We start from the raw sequence: 17,845 nt of genomic DNA, 5'->3' as shown, positions 1-17,845 counted from the left end.
AGAAAGGAAAACAGGACTGAAAGTCTAACTAACAGATACAAAAATGCTTCTCATCTCAAAAGTGAAATGCCAAAAATGATTTTTAACTTACCAAACCCCCAAGGCTGAAGCCATATAGTCTCCAGCTTTGTCTAAGAGACCTTACAATAGTACAGGAGGTTTTGTTACAGAGATGGCATATGAGCAGAATCATTTGTAATATGGAATCCCTTAGATATTCATTCAGCAAAGGCTGTGGAAATGATTTTTGTTCTGATGAGGACAGAAATAGCTTTTGCACAATATTGATCTTTTCCATGTGTTAGGATTGCTCTGTGTAGTTTTGGAGAAGCTACACTACAATTGAAACAATAGTAAAAGCTTTATAAAAAGCTGTTTTGTACTATATTTAATTACTTTTTTTTTAACACCACATGATAATATATTGCTCTGTGGAATCCCTGATGCCTTTCTACAGCTAATGTCTGTTCACTATTGACCCTTTATTGGGGGTGTTTTGTTGTTTCAGCTTCTGATTCAAGAAATACAAACTATCTGCAAGAGAGGGAAGCACCTTCTGAAATATTTAAGGCTTGTGATTAAATTCCAAGGGGTTTCTTTAATTTGGACTGACCAACCAATCTGTATGTGACCACTTGTCCATGGCCAGGCATAGAAGCAATTATGAACACAGAGAAAAATACTTTTTAAATTTTTTTTTGTTTCTTTTCGGTGCAGTATCAGTGGTGCTCATATTTTCAGGCCATCAACTACTCAGAGTTTAAGCAGAGAGTAGCAGACAGAATAAATCTGCTTTTCCAAAAGCACTGACAAAATGATGGTTATGGCCACAGCATTCTTGGTTTTAAGGGACATTTCTAATGAACCAAAAAGATATTAAAGTAGAAAGTTAATATAGGAAGTAAAAGCTGTTAAGTAACCACAATGTCCTACTACAGTAGCGAAATAATCATTATTAATCTGCTTGAACCCACTGACTCTGTGGATAAGCCATGGCATTAGACACAGATGGTATTAAGATATACTTTGCAAAAACAGGCATCTCAGGAGAGAACACGACTTCAACATATTTTTGGGTCATGTCTCCTCTCCTGCACCCTCCTTATTCCTGCCAGTACTAATTAATGTACAAGATCAGACAAACATTGCCAGCAAGTGTGTGACAAGCAGCCTAAATGGGAAGCTTTTCCAACAGTAATGAAACACATGGGAAGTGGAACGAGGTGTAGACAGAGTACCATTATACTGATTTTGCCATCTATACAGCTCAAGTCAAGTGCAAAATCTATAAACATCAAGGAAGAGCCCTGTGGGTCAGTCAGAATGCTCAGATCAAACACAGACTGCATGTGTAAAGCCAGTTTACAACACTGAAGGACTGAAGCTGTGCATCAGTGTCCAACTCCACACATCCCAACAAAACCAGAATATACCCATACGTATACTCTTCCCCCAGGTCCTTTTCTTTAGCAGATCCAGGCCTACTATAATGAACATCATCTTCCTCTTGTGCAACAGAAAAATACAAAAAGGAGCAAAACTCACTCGTTGCTTTACTTAGCAACGTTTGAGAATGGAACCTTAGATCTTCCCCTTCTCAAATCTCTTCTTAAATAAGGTACATGATTATCTTTCGATCCTTGTCAACTTTTTCTAAAAGTTCAAAGTTTCAAGAGGGTGGGTATCAACACCTCTGAGCTTCCAGTGAAGCTTCTCTGAAGGTTTTACACTTTGTGCCCCCAACCACAGGCAAGAGAGACCTTTTCAAACACCGAACAACCTGTTCACATTTTAGAATAAAAACAGAAAACAAAATGCAGAAATGTAAAATGCAGAACACACCAGCTGGTGTGATGAGACTGTTAGGTGCCTACTTTGAGAAGGACATCTGATATGTTTTGAAGCTGGTTCCCTGCCAAGTCTCCAAACCTTACCACCAGAAGTCCCCACCCCACCCCAAACCTCAGGGAAAAGAGGGAGAAAAAAACTAAGAAAACCCGAAACGAGAGAGAGACAGCTAAAGTGATATATATATATTCCAATCAGTAGCCCGAGATCTAGTAACTAAAAGAGTTAACAAGGAAATATCTCACACTTACCCTGGGACAACGGAGAGTCGCTCTGGACCGATCGCCGGCAACCTCCGCCTCCCAAGGTCGGCAAGGCCCAACCAGGCCTCACTCCCCAACACGGCAGACCCGACACCAGGGAACCTGCACCTCCAAGCCGCCGGAAGGAAAGAGAACAAAGGCCTCTCCTCCTCTCTTCTTATAGTCTGGCTTACGTAAAAATCGCAGGGAATACTGGGTAAATCTGGACCCTTCCTTGGTTACAAACTGGTCACCAAGGAAGGCCTAGCCCAAACCACCACAACATCCTACACTCTAGAACCTCAACAGAGGAAGGAAATGCTGTGTTCTAACCCACACAGGACAGTGCCAGACAAGGGGGAGTTCCCCAAACACTCCTATGGTAGTTAATCTATGGTAGATTAAGATTGTTTTTTACAAGAGCAAGGTTTTTGGATTACCTATCTGAGGACAGGAAGCAGCTGGGTCTAAACAGTGCATCCTGGACTGTCATGACAGAAATAAGATGTAGTTGAAAAATACTGTGATGATACTTGACTGGAAACCAAAAAAAACCCCACACCCAGGTGGACTTGATGTTGCCTACTTCTAACCCACAGCACCATGAGCTGAAGAAAAGCTCTAACTTCTTTTGTTTTACGATAAAATATCTCATACTTCCCGTTTACCAACTTGGAGCCAAAGCTCTTGCCTAGGAGAAAAAACAATAAAATAAAAATCAGTCAATACTCTTAAGTGTGGCAAGCCTAAAGATAACAGCAGAAGGCAGCTGTTTAAAGAATAAAAACAGTCCCTCCTTAAAGGAGAATCTACCCTAAAGAGGGAAAAAGAACTAAAAGAAGCTTTTAGAAGTCCAAAGAAGTTTCTGAACCTACAGAAAGCTTTACCCTCAGAAAGTTTTCTTGCTTGTGTAACTAACCTCTGCTGTATTTCATATATCCTGCCTCTGTATTTGCAGGAATGCACTGTTCCACACACCTCACTCCCAGACCCCCCCACTTCCTATTTTTCATTGGAGCAGTGGGCTCCAGCCTTGTGTGAGCCTGCAGCACTCCAGATGGGTCAGAGAGCTTTGCCAGCCAGCCTTGCTCAATATCACAAGATAATTTTACAGTCTTCTGTTTAAACATTGCTCAGTGACTATGATTTGTGATTCAAAATAATAATGGCATATGGCACAGCTTTAATAGCACTGCCATTTTGGATGGAGTGCAGGGGGGTTTTATTTTGCTTTATTATAACACAATGGCTGCATTAGCTGGTGCAAATGGACAGCCAAGAGTAATGAGGATGACCTATTCAGTATGGAAGTTTTGTGGGAAGGCCTTCTGTGCAAGCTGGCTAAATGATGTAATACCAGGCACAGGGGTTCCAAGGGCTGAGGAGATGACAAAACATTAACTCAGTACCTCTTTAAAAGTAAAAAGCATTGCCTCAGGGGTTGCCTGACTCCACTCGTTTCTCTTTTTTTTTTTTTTTGTTGCTATCAGAATATCTAGTTGGGAATTAATCCTTGGTAGCCTTTTAAACCATTAAAATGTTCAGGCTATTTTTCCTCCATCCTCTAAAATGTAGTTGTACTTTGGGCAGGTATCATACATTTGATTTCAATTTCCTTTCTATAAACTCAGTTATTGCCCAACTCCTTTTATCATTTAAACAAGAGAAGGAATTCAAGAGCTTGAAAGAGCTATAAGACAGCAGATCAACACACTGGCAGTGAGTGACAGTTTAAGACTCTCAATCCCACAGCTGAAATATGAAAATTATTTCTCAAATAACATAACCATATAACACAAATATCACTTCATTCCTCCTCTGACAAGGGGTGCCTTCTTCAGTTGTACAACTTTGAAGTTCACACACATACTTTAAATTAGCTCAGATTTCTTCTACTCCCACCATTAACCTCCCAGCATTCAAATTCTTTGCTTTTTCCCTGTCCAGGTCTCCCAAAATGGAGGTTGTTCTAATGCAGTTTTACCTACAACCACGACTGTCAAAGAAAAAATAATAAAACCTGACAGTAGTAAGTAAAATAATCAGAAACTTAATTCAAATTTAATGTAACAAAAATATTTTGAGATGTGACAGATTGTTAGTGTTTAGGAAAAAAGAGTCAAAATTATTTTGTGTAAGTTTTGCCTTCTTTTATTTAGCTGAATATTTGCATAATTTCTCTATGTCCCAGCTGCAGACATGTTGCTAGAGACACTCCATCAACCAGCACATATCTGGGTGCAACTGAACAATGGAATAGTATCCTAATACTAAATATGTACTCAGCATTGTACAGCTAAATATGTACCCAGCAATGGAGTTACATCTGCATTGATAGTGTATTTTCTTACAATAACATTTTAATGTTATCACTAAAAAAGTGATATATTCAAGTGGTTTAAAGGCTCTTCAACAGAATCTGTTACTGCAGCCTGGAATCTAAAGGAAATACTACTTATCTCTCGGTCTCTTTTTGTTTTTATTATTAGAGTTGTCAAAAAAAGTATAAAATCATGTAGTTCGACTATATGAGTATCAGGAAAAATGGAGATGTGCTTTCTTTAAACAGATGACCATAAAAAAAATATAGTCCACATTGCTGGCCCTCCCTTTCATTATGAGGAAGAGCTCCTCACAATTTTCAGACTGCCTTAAGCCAGTCTTAGGACCCATAATGAGAAGAGAAAAAGGAGAAAGTGTTCTGCAATTCTCTCCCTGGCTCTGAACTCCACGCTGGAAACACTGCCATCCATAAGTGTTCCTCAGATCCACATAAATGAAGTCCTGCACTCCCAAAATGCTGAGACAGAAAACACACACTCAGAGCACTACCTCTTTTGAGCCCACACCATCACCTTCCCCATTAGAAACAGAACATGGAGAAAAGAAAGGAGACAAACACCCCACATACTTTCTTAGTCTGCATGAACCTGTCTCACCTGAAAGCCTTCAGTCCCTAATAATACACTTCTTGGATTTAAGCATCCTACTGGATCCATACACCTGAGCTCTTTGAAAACACCTCTCCAAGGCTCAACGTATCTTTTAAAATCTGTGGGCTCTCTCCTATCTTGATTCTCTCTCTCACACTCTGAACAGCTGTGGAAAAGCAGCTTCTCACAAATCCTCTGCTGCTTTGCTGTCCAGTGCTGCATCAGTAATCTGTGCCAAAGCCGCTTACGGAACAGCATCCACAGGCTGGGGGAGAACTGTGGGCTAGCAATGATCTTAAAAAGAAGAGGAGATGGTGACCTGTGAAGTAGAAACCCTTCGGAAATTGTGTTTGCCTGTTTTCCTGCCCTGCAGCTGACACTTGAACGGGTTGCTCATTTAGCAGCATAACCAAGGAGTAAAAGCGAATATTTTAAAACCTTGGTTTTGAGAACTGGTTAAACACATATTCTGGAAAATATCTACCGCCCTTGTAACTAGTCTGTGCAGAGTACTGTCCACTGAGCAATGTTTAGAAAAAGGGAAATCCTTAGAAACTGTTCTGCTTTGCTTCCAGCCTGTAGCATTCCTTGCTTCTGAATTCTATGGAGGAATGAGAGTAAAGCTGTAGTCTGGTGTTATTCTTCAGAAGTATTAATGCATAAAATTACCATTTATTGTGAGGTATAAGAAATTAAATAAGAGAGAAAATGGATCTTATCTAAATACAATTTCTTTTTACTTTTAGTATAGCTTTATTTCTTTAAAGAGGCTATATTCAGGTTGGTGAGGATTTAGGGAAAGAATAAAACAGAACACCCAGGATAGTTTCTATCTACTTGTAACAGCTATCAAAGTGATATTATATGCCTTTAAAATATATTGTAAAATTACTGGAATCTTTCCAATGTTGGGATGAAAGTATAAACAGTATGTTCACAGAGGGAGAAATTAATTCCATGACTTTTCTCCTGGACTAGAAGTAGTTTTTTGCTCTGGTTAAAGGAAGAATGGGAGAATATACAAAAAAAGAAAGAAAGGAGAGTTTCTATATGGAATGGCTGGCACTTCTTAGCAATTCACCTGGTACTGAAATGGTGGTTGTAACACAAAGTCAGTAAGAAAGAATGAATTACACTGGTCACTGGTAATATGCATTGACAGAGACTGAAAGATGGTTATATTTATAATGAATCTTTAATAGAGCATAACAGGACGATTAGAGAAACAGAAACCTCCATTTTCCCCAAGAAATTACCTAATTTTCATTAAAAGACAATTTTTCTGTCCCCTTTTTGTGTAAAACTCGAGTTCCACACTGTTCATCCACGTAACTGTTCTGTAAATCAAGCCTAACGTTCTACTCATCCTCCAACATCTCTCTTCTTTCCCATATTGAGAAGCACTTAAGGAATAGGCTTCAGCTCTCCTTGTAATGACCAGAAGGACAATCTAAAGGTAAAGGCACAGTCACCTGCACTGCCTGGTTCTGACACTCTGACTGGGAAAATAAAGGAGACAGTTTAAAGACACAAATTCTAAGATCAAACACCAAAAGGAGTTTAAAGGTGATTTGGGATCTTAATCTGGTAATATCAGAAAAATAAATTAGAAATACAGTCTGTCGCTCACGTCATCCACTAATGAAAGAGGATAAGGGCAAAAAATGTTAAAAAACTGTTTTTAATGCATAGCTGTAAGAAAGGATCCTCTGGATATCTGACACTGGAATCTTAATGATCCCTATCTTCTTTTAAATCAGTCTTTTTTTAATACACCACTCTCTGCCCCAGCATTTAATACAGGCATATCTCCAAGTAAAAATAATTCTCTACAGAATGATATTGATAATTACGTAGTTCATCAGCAGAGAATGAACAAACCAGCCTGAGAAACAACATTTCAACCATCTGCTTTCTTCCCTCTTGGTGTGAATTAAGAGGGAAATACAATACAAAATGCACTGCTCAGCTGAAACCAGTGGTTTAGAAAACACAAAAAACATTCCTAATAAATGAGCTGGTCTTGTAAGAACCCCAAAGCCTAAAAAGCGAAATCAGTCTGTGCTTTTCTATCTGTATTCCCCTTTCCAATTACCCCTCATTCCTCTTTTCTGAACTCCTTGCCCCAGTTCCCTCAGCACACACCTCATTCAATCTCCTGCTCCTCTCAGCTACTCTCCTTGTCTACATCTGAATTAAACTGTTTCACCACTTTTCTGTTCTGCTGAAAGGCCAGGTGGACAAAATAACTGAAGGAGACATTTTTTCATTAGCTCAAGTGCCCAGCACACAGAAGCCTTGAATAGCCAAGGGGAACAAAAACATTCACAACTGCGTTAAGGTTTAATTTACAAACCAAAAGCAACAAATACCACACACACAACTCCCCAGTTTAATCAGTAAATTCAGGCTCTCTGAATTCTCAAATTTAGTTTCCTTTCTAAATCATCTTAAAAATTATTTGGAAGCTGGAAGGCCCATGGTCATAGTGAATATGGTTACTAGTCATTGCAAGTATTCAGGGGGTTTGTGTATAACTGGAGACAAAGCAACATGTGATCAGTGTCCCCAGTGCTGTGTTTCTAGATTAATAACACAGCACGATTAACATGGTTTGCACGCAAACAGAGGTAGTTCCCTCACAGTAGGACAAACTGATTCCATAAACATTTCCAATCATATAATAGAGTAGTTGCTATGTATATTCACTTCCACTTCTCAGCTTAAGTAGCTAACAACTCTGTGTTAAATGTAGAGTGGAGATAATCTTCCATTCCAAATAAATTGCCATTTATTTATTTCAAGAACGACGCTTCCAATATAAAATTCCTCTATGTAAGCAGGAAAACTTACTATGTCCTTATTCTAAATTTAAATTAAAGCATTTAATCTACCATTTTTACCTATTGGATAAAGAAGGAGAACACCTTAAAATCCTTGTGGTTTGTTATGCACTGAAAGGTTAGAAACAATTTTGGCATGCACCACCTTATTAATTTTTGAAAGTCTCAAAGATTTTACCACACATTTGCAGTACTTAAGACACTCTGGTTCTGGCAAGTCTCATCACTGTGGAGAGCAGCTGAACATGAAAACCAGGCTTCCCTCACAGCTATTACAAGACATACTTTTCTTCCCACTGAACAGTATTCAGAGAATGAAATCTGCAGAGAATCCCCACCACACACCCAACACATTCAGTCAGAGCAGACACCATGTCATACCAACTCCCCTGGATACACAAACCTCCTTACAGGAAATTGTGTAGAAATTAGTTCAAACAATGATATACTCAGTGGTTAAGTTTTATATTGCAAATGTTGTAGGAACTGCTTGGAAGTTATCGCAATAAGTCCTCACTTAATACTTTTGTGAGAGTTATCTTAAAAAAAAAAATTCTTATGACAACCACTTTTGAACTTGTCAGTTTGTAAAAGTTACATTCTGAATGTTCACTGGAAGTTCAGCTTATTGGTCACTTAATCACTGTTTTACCTCACAAGCTCACTTATTTCCAAAGTAAAACCAAGTTCCACATCCTTGTTCACCCACCAGATGAACATGGAGGTTTTTTTCATGGCAGATGGGGGGAAAGGAGATGTACATTTGACTCAGAAAAAAACTCAGCTTTTTCAAGTGTCAAGACATCTGCCTTGCTTTTGCTTTACCTAAACTATTAGAAGCCACAAGTTTTGGAGATACCCATAAAATTCAGAAGGCCCAACCCTTCCCCAAATTCTCTCACACTATGTATGAGTGCTTGCTGACAAGCCACCAGGCATCTCGTCCTGCTGACGATTCTGACCTTTATTAATTCAAGCCTGTGCAATCTCCACCACTGATCTGTCAAAAGCGACACTTTGTCACACTAGGATTTTGCAGGGAGCATTCTGAAATAGTTCACAGGGCATTCCACTGAATCTATGTGATACCCAGAGAGGAAATTTATGGCTTTTAGGTTTTTCTTTTATATTTCTGTGGTAGGATGGCCACACACGTTGGAATAAATCAGCTCAACACTCAAAAAAAAATTGAAGATCAATCCTAATAAGTGGACAGCTGAATTATATCCATTTGTTTTTATAAAACAGTTTTCACAAGCAGGTTTTGTTTTTCTGCTGAAAATGTATCCCTAATGGCAGCAATAATAAACAAATCTTAACATCTTAAAGTCAAACTAGGTACAGTTTGAGGCCCTTATTTTTAGGTTCAGCATATAAATGTACTACACAGGAAACAAAACAACAGGAAAACAGTACAGCCTGTTGGCATCATCATTTGGAAAAGAACCAAGATGTGGGGAAACCACTGCCTAAAATACTACACCACCTGAGCTATTTTACAGGCAAAATAACAGTAAGTGAGTTGTGAATATATTAGGGAGATTCAAGACCCTGAATTGTATAGGGTCTTTGCACTAATTCCCATAACACAGCAGACAGCTGCCATTAAAACTCTTGTACAGTTATAACATGGGTGTGGTATTTTTTATAGCCACCTACAGCCAGTTTAACAAAAAAAACAACAACAACAATAATAATAATAATAATAATAATAATAATAAAGTTATCCGGTGCATTACTGGCTTCAGCTCACTCCATGAATGTTACTAGAAAGAGTTATGTGGAAGTTACTGAAACTTTTAATGGGGGTGGAGGATGTTTCTTTTATCCTGTCTCTTATGTCAAAGAAGAATTCACATGTTCTACAGTACCTTTAAATTGCCTGGAGATAAACACAGGATAAAAACAAAGAGGTGACCCCTACTGCTTTCTGCCAGTTAAACAACTCCAGAATTCACTCCAGAATGTCCAGTGAGTTGAATACAACTTCTGCATCTGTAAAAGGCTTGCAGGTATCACAGATGTGTGACCAGCTTGGTGTATGGTATCAACCTACAGAAATGCCACCTGATTTAGTCAAGAGATTTCTAGACCAGAAGTATAAACCCCAAAGGGACAAATTACTCCCACTTCAACCATTCCTTCACTAGGAGATATTGCTGACCCAGGAAAGGACAGTTTCCTTCCAAGTTTGTATTTTTTATTACACAATTCTCTTTAGGCTTTGAAAGACTTTGTGTTGTTCAAAGACAGTAACAGTGTTTCTTGCTGTCAAAACAATGTATCTGCTCAAAATAACACACCACAGAGATATTCCTTGCAATAAAATGGGAATATCACCCCATAACCTGTTTATTGTCATTACTGATACACTGTTTCCATTAACCTTATTTAGATATAAAAAGCACCAGTAATCAACATCCAAAGAGAAGAATGGTCTCTTATTAGATAAAAAAACAGTAGTCCTGCCTCAAAACTACCGAAGTTTCCACATCCAAAGGACAGCAGAGCTGAAAGCAACTGCACTTATCTCCTTGCTTAATCTCTTTCATACATCTGAGACTGAAAGCAAGAAAATTATACACTTTGTAGCTTTTCTGGGATTTGGAAATATCAGGTTTTCAGTAATCAATACTGTGTGTTGTGATCAACTAATGTAAACTGTTAAACTTAATTCACTTTCAAAAGCTGTGCTTGCACTGATAAAGCACCGAATTGTTTCTCAGATGAAACAGAAAAGACTTTCAGCATCAGATGGATATCAGTGTAAAGGCAACCTTGTTTAAATTCCCTTAATATTTTTATTGCGAAAAATTCAGCAACTTTCATTGCACTGCGTAACTGCAACTTTTCAAAAAATAACTTAGATGTTTAATTTCCAGGTGTTTGTCACATTTTCCTTCCTTATGGCCTTCTTCCCCCTATCAATTTTAGTCTTTTTGGTGTGGATTTTACTTCAGCTTTAATATGATTTCATTTAAGAAAATCAGAGATCATCCTCAAGGGAAGGAAATTCATGTCATCAGCTCCACAGGGGAGAGACCACAGAAGCTGAACACGCAGAAATAAATCAAATACACAAAACCACCTACAATGAAGCAAAACATAAATGGCCAATATTCTTCACTGATGAGTGGAAAGATCCGAGTTCTTAAGTTTTTATATTTTTCATATTCCTGCTAAACTGAAGCATCCTTTGAAATCTCAGAACAGGTATGGGGCACAAGCTGCCCTTGCTTAGCATTTGTGTTAATTGGCCCTTCTTTCATGCACACATTAGATTTCAAAAACAGACTCATCAGAAAGAAAACACACACCTATCTCCCTCTGTCTAGATAATACTGCTGAACATGAACTACACAAAAAGTTATTTAGAACAGTATTATTTATTGCATTTAAGTATCTTATCGTTCTTGCTCCTCTATTTTAAGTCTTGTACAATGTGAAAAAACCTCTGAAGGATGAAAGTATAGGAACACATCACTGCACTAAGGCAGCCTGAATTTTTATCTGCTTTAACTTCACTGAAACTAAGTGAAGGAGATATTTAGTTTGCTTGAGCTAAGACAATGTCAGAACCTGCAGTGCTTTATTGACAAGTCAATTCTCTACCTGGAACACAACAGTTGTACACAGTAATTCTTCTCAGTATGGGTATACTCCCATTAATAAGAACATTTAGGGAGTTACATAATGGCTGCAGAAAGTTGCAGGTTGGACTGTCTTCACTGACCTTCTAGAACTTCTCAGCATTTTACACTCTTTAACATCCTCTTGAGGAAAACACACTTCTTATTGAATGATGTGTTCAGAAAACACTTTTCCGTGCCAATACACAAGCACTTCTGAAGTGGCAAATGCAACTGGGAAACTAATGCTGCTGGACATTTATGTTTGTTCAGAGGACACCCTCTAAGCTTTTATTCCTGGCAGAAATCATATGGCTAATGTGTTTTTAGGGACCTTCTCTAAATAAAAACATTTTGGTTTTTAAGATGTTTTCTGTCTCTAAAGAGATTAGTGTTTGTGCAGGAAGGTTGGGAAAGGAAAGACAAGTTAGAATTACAGAGCAATTACAGACCACTCAGTTTTGCTTCAGCTCTGGGCAAACTTCTGGAACAAATACATTAAACTGACTATTTATAAGCACTTGGAGATTAACCATGAGATGAATAGCCACCAACACACAGGCTTCTTGAGAGCAAATCAGCTGTTTGACAGCTCAATCTAAATTCCTTTAACACAAACCTGGTAGCAAAGAGGAAAGTAGGAAATGTCATATCTTGACTTTAGTAAACCCCTTGACACTATCTAGCCAGATTGTCTTGCACAAGCTGAAAAAAACATGAGTTATTTGAAAACCCTGTAGAATTGGGGGAAAACCAATTGGATAACCATCAGGCACATTTATCCATGTCCTGGTACTATGACCTGTCTTCAATTATAGCAAAAAGATCCCAGTTAAACACTGTCAAGAAGTTTCAAAGCAAAGGAATAATAAAACAATACTGAATTGCAAAGTCATGAGGAAACATCACCAACAGAGAATGTGAAGAAGGACAAGAGTATTTGTTTTTCAGGATTTTTTACATCATTGCCAAAATAGAAAATTTAGAAGTGATGAAATCACTTTCTGAAAGACACATTTACATTATTTACTCCTAGTCCAACTTCTTCACTCCGTCTCAAGCCTTTTTCATATCTATGGAAAATATTGGTGGAAGTCCGAAAAAAATTAAAGTGAGATGCCAACTGAATCCTGTAAATGGTTACAGGTCCCTCTTACAAGTTATTGCAAATCTGATGATAAAATGAAAATAAAAATAAAGCACCAATTTTCTAAAATCACAGTTCCCAGTGAGAGTAAATAGTGTTTGCCACTTGCAAGGTGTATTAATCAATTAAAGGAACCTCAAAATTAAACACCATAGTTTATCCTAAATGCTAATAAATACAGTAATCTCAGAAGACTTGGAAACATGCTGGGCATCTTTGCCATGAATTGATGTAATTCTTAATTCTCTTATCTAAGTAAAACCCAATCTTAGGAGTGCCAGTCAATTATCAAATTTTCTTTAAGTGTGGTGATAACATTTTATACTAGCAGGATCAGGTTGATAGCATGACATTACACTGCATGAGAAGTCTGTAAATAAGTTGATTTATCCCTGATAGCAGCACTTGGACTACTCAGAAAGCAGAAAACTCTCCTTCGTAAATCTTGAAAAAATGGAAAAATACACTACAAATAACAAAAAAAGCCAGACAAGAATAAGCTAAACATTAGAGCCACTGGGTAAATAGCATTATGCCAAATCTACTGGGAGGAAAAATACCCAACCCAACAATAAAGCTGTATTCTCAGCACTACAGTACTACAGTACATGATCTAGATTTCAAGCACAAAACCATTATAATATGTGATTACTCACTGTCCTGAGTAAGGGAAGCTACATTTAAGGGTATGTCAGTCAGATGCATTGACACCTTCACAAAACCACAGTGCATCTCCTATACACAACTTACTTGTGGATAACTCATCAGTAGTTTGGTTTAGTGACTTAAACGAAATCCAGCTGCAGAAAACAAGTCTGAGCCAAGGTGACACTTGCCTTTGTCACCTCCCCTACAAAGTATCAGGTCTGATTTCTATTCATAAGAAAATGGCAATCACGAACCTCAACTCTTTTGAGCTTGGCATAAAACCACACACAGTTCTAGTAAGTGCAGTTCGTGGTCCAGGAAGGAAAGTCTGAAGTTAACACACAGTTAAACACCTTCTGTAGTCCCTAGGATGAAACCTTTTCCTTGATAATGCTTTGTTTTTGGACAAAGAATTTACCTAGAGAACTGATCAAAGAAACGATCTGTTGGACAAGAAGATGAAACTGCATATCTTTTCTGATATATTATTAAAAAGTATCACTGTACCACACACTTCATGATTCTACTAAAGAATCTACTCAAACAGAGATTGTTGTTGGGCTTTTTCCTCCCTTTTTGGAACTGAAAGGGGTGTTAGAGGGTCTTTACTACCTGCCTTTTTGTTAAATGTGCCTAGCTTTGAAGCAAGTATCTCTGAAATGAGGCAGATGGTGTATCCTTTGAAGTACCAGCTTATTCAAAGCAGAAGTAAAAAAAAAAAAAAAAAAAAAGAGAGACAGCTCTATTGCAGTTACTTTAGTATGCAATGCCCTTTTAATCTCATAGGGATGACCACAGAGAATCAGAAGATGAAATCATGATTCCTCTTGCCACAGCTTTGGAAAGAGAGAAATAGAACTACCTGGAATTGGTTCAAGCTTCTCAATGTGCTGTATGGAAGAAAAGCTTCGTTGTAATGATCCACATCTCACAGTGACAGAGGGGATGAATTATCATAATGGTTTTTAAATCTTCAGGAACTGTGCAACTTTATACTTTTCAGTATAAAGAAAGATGAAAGGGTGGAATCTAGCCAAAGGATGAATCTCTAAGGAGACGAGAATCTATCTTCTGTCAGGAAGACTGAACCAGCAATATCATGTATTGACAGGTCAGTATAATTAGATTAAAAAAAAATTAACAAAAGACAGGACAAGAGGAACCAGACTCAAGTTGCACCAAGGAAGGGTTAGGTTGGACATTAGGAAAAGTTTCACCACAAAAAGGGTTGTAGAACATTGGAACAGGCTATCCAGGGAAATGGTGGAGTCACCATCCCTAGAGATATTTAAAAGAGGTGTAGATGTGGTACTTGAGGACACGGATTTAGTGGTGACTTGGCAGTGTTGGGTTAACAGCTGGACTCAGGTCTTTTCCCACCTAAACAACTCTATGATTCTATGACTGAGAGATGCCAGTTCAAGCAGGAAATGTGCACAGTGAATACCAGACTGCTTTTCAGAGAGACAAAAGAGTGGGGTTCTCCTAAGGATCAGTCTCCTCAGATGCTGCAATAAAAAGTAAAGACACCTGAGGAAAAATCTCTTTTGGTGACAGCAGGTTCCCCTGAGCTAAAAGTGCTGCCTGCTGGCAAAAAAATGCTAGCTTGGGATCCCAGCAGGAAACATTCAAAAACGTGCAGTGGCTAAAAGCTTCTGGTTTTGTAAACAAAACGACATTTTGCCAGCCAAATTGGGGTTTGCAAGTGCTTGCAGCTCTAATATAAAGAACACTCTAAAAAGAGTAAACAGTGGGTACATGTAAGTACCAAAAGCTCATCTTTTTTTTGTCACTTAAATAATTAAACCATATCTTATTGACTAATGAAGTTATTTAAAGACATCAGAGTAACATTCCAGCCAGCATAAGCAACTGTTTTTGCCTCAAGTGACATGTTCACAGCAGCAGATTGTATTATTTCCTCATAAAATTTGTTCTGTCATTTCTGCAAGAGTTATTTTCAGCCTGACAGATAAAACAGTAAGAAAATACATACATGCAAAGCTTCAAATGAAATGAATAGTGACTCATCAGTCTGAGATTACTCTTAGAACAAAAAGAGTCAATAAAATAGCAATAAACATATTCAAGAGTTCTCAAGTGATATGCAGAACTGGCAAAAGAAGTACAGTGTGGGACACCTACATGTGATAGACAGGAATTGTCTGGAAGATAGGAAGACTATGGCCTAAAAAGTGTCATAGGGATCATTTGCATATCACTTAAAAATATCCAAATTCTGAACAACTGGTTTTTACTTACCAAAATAACCAGATAAGAAAACTGTTTTTAGCTGTGCACTCAAATTAGGAAATTGGCCACCGTGTCTCCAACGTACTGGTACCTTCTCAGCACACAGACAACAGGAGAGGGGAAAATGCTGGACTAATTTTCTGTTCATGGAACACATCTCTTTACCAAAGTATTTCATAGATTATCATCACCCCCAAGGTTGGAAAACGTAGCAAATTTACATGGGTTTTTTGTTCTGTTATTTTATAAAATTATTTTTTCCCCCAGCTAATTTAAGGAATATTAAGCTGTTTATTCCTTCTATTGCAAGAGACCAAACCTGAAGTTCTAAAAGAGCCAACCCACCTTGCCATCAAATACATTTAACACAGGCCTGGAAATACAGTTTTTGTAGTGTTGTCTTGTTTCAGGTGTCTGCCATACAGGAATACTTCACTACTTCTTAGGGTGAGTTTGTTTGGTTTTTTAAGGTACATGGAATTCATTCTTGCAGTTTACATAAATCTCAACTTTTTCATTAGACATAGTGAAGAGCTCCTGCTTCCTCAGCTGGAAAAACCCCAACCAAAACCAAACCACCAAACGAACAAAAAACCCCCTGAGACATCAAGACATTTAAATCTGGAAGAGTTACCCACCAATATAGCTCAGGCTTCATTTCAAAAGCTAACCAATTCATAAAAATGAAGTGACTGAAAGAATGTTATAATCTACAAAATCCCTCGACTGTAATGTAAGCTCAAAGAGATACAATATGGTATCATAGCAATAAAGCCTGTTTTAAAGGTTTTCTTTCCCATCTGTAAGGAAAGAACTGCTCTAGTTTAAAAAGATCCAAATTACGTTGAGAACTTTTGCAAGGGACATACTTTCCTCTGTCAGTATTCCAAGCTTTGGTCACGAGACTGAAGAATTAGCAATGTCTGGGGAGGGAGGGTGGAGCATGTTTTGGGGTTTGTGGGGAGGTTGGTTTGTTTGTTTCATTGCGAGGGTGTTGGTTGTGCGTTTTTTGCATTTCTGCAGGGTTTTGGTTTTCTGTTCAGTTTGGGTTTTCATGGTTTGTTTCAGGGGGTTTTTTTGAACAAAAGGGCTCCCCATCTATGTAAATCATTGGACTCAGTGCACAGCCTTTCCTAACAAATGATGAGCCCCAGCCCACATTCAAGTGGCTCCCAGGTCCTCTGCCAGACTTACTCCACCACATCCATTTTTTTCTTGTTCTGAGGAATCCTAAACAGGACAGAGTAGCCCAAATGTGGTCACAGGTCCCTTTCCCTTCCCTGCTGTTTCTATTCTGTGTTAATCCAGCCCAGAACAGAGTTGCAGCCTTTCCCCCAAAGGCAGACTGTTGAGTCATGTTCCACTCCCTGTCCCAACAGGACACCCCCGCCTGTCCTTTCCTGCAGAACTGCTCTGGAGCCTGTTGGCTCTCAGCCCCAGCTCTTGCGTGGTGTTACTCCACCACAGATGCATTGGCTGTTTCTGAATTTCATGAGCTTTCTTTCACACCATGTCTCCAGCTTAAGAGCAGCAGCACCGCTTTGTAGTGAAACCATTACCCTGGATTTGGTATCACTGACAAACTTGCAGAGAGTACTCCCTGTTCATTCCCATCATTCAAGCTGTTAATAAGGATTTTTACCAGCACTGGCCCTTCTGTTTCAAGATGTTGATAGTAATTAGTAAGGAGCTGCCAACTTTTTACCCACAGGTCCTGCCAATTTTCCACATACCTTACAGTCTTTAATGCAAACCATACTCAACCACCTTGGCTAGGAGGATACACCTGGTCAAAAGTCCCTGTGCAATCAGGAACATATCACAAAAACAAGTAACCTCAGAAAGCTGCCAGGTTGATCAGGTACAATTAGGCCTTGCTAGACTGGTGGCTAATACCTCCCCAGATCCTCCTCTTAGTCTTTTTGAAAAGTGGAATGTTTTCTTTTTTTACCCCCAGTTATTAGGAACCCACCCCAATCACTAAAGACTTCCTGCTGCCAAGAATTACAATAATAACAAATAACATATGCAAAACAACCTAAAAATCCTATTTTAAGCAAACTTATCTGTTTGCATAACTTGACACCCTATGAGCTCAGAAACCAGCTAGTACTCAGAAAGCATATATTCTTAGTTTTCTCTCAAGTTTTTCTTCATTCAGTCTGTTCTTGCCAATTTTCAGTGATGCTTTTTTCCATGCTCCCTCTCCTTTTTCATCATTTGCTAAAAACCTGGTAAGCAGACAGAAATGCCACTTCAAGTATTTCAGTACCATGTCTGGAGCAAATCTGTGTATGCAATG

General features: G+C 38.4%; 1 protein-coding gene across 2 annotated transcripts in view; it reads right to left on the bottom strand.

The window, feature by feature from the left end:
• The window catches only part of TENM2 (teneurin transmembrane protein 2), a 900,957-nt gene extending 898,805 nt beyond the window's left edge, over window positions 1–2,152 (bottom strand). Inside the window, exon 1 of one of the 2 annotated variants that reach the window (XM_017825633.1) lies at window positions 2,100–2,152. The gene's annotated coding sequence lies outside the window, so the exon portion shown is untranslated. The remainder of the gene's footprint in view (window positions 1–2,099) is intronic. The other variant, XM_017825634.1, reaches the window with a different exon arrangement.
• Between the last annotated feature and the right edge of the window lie 15,693 nt (window positions 2,153–17,845).

This window comes from Lepidothrix coronata, unplaced genomic scaffold, assembly GCF_001604755.1.
Source record: "Lepidothrix coronata isolate B3197 unplaced genomic scaffold, Lepidothrix_coronata-1.0 Scaffold121, whole genome shotgun sequence".
Lineage (NCBI taxonomy): Eukaryota > Metazoa > Chordata > Aves > Passeriformes > Pipridae > Lepidothrix > Lepidothrix coronata.
The sequence above is the reverse complement of the archived record's forward strand: the minus strand, read 5'-3'. Positions and strand labels throughout refer to the sequence as shown.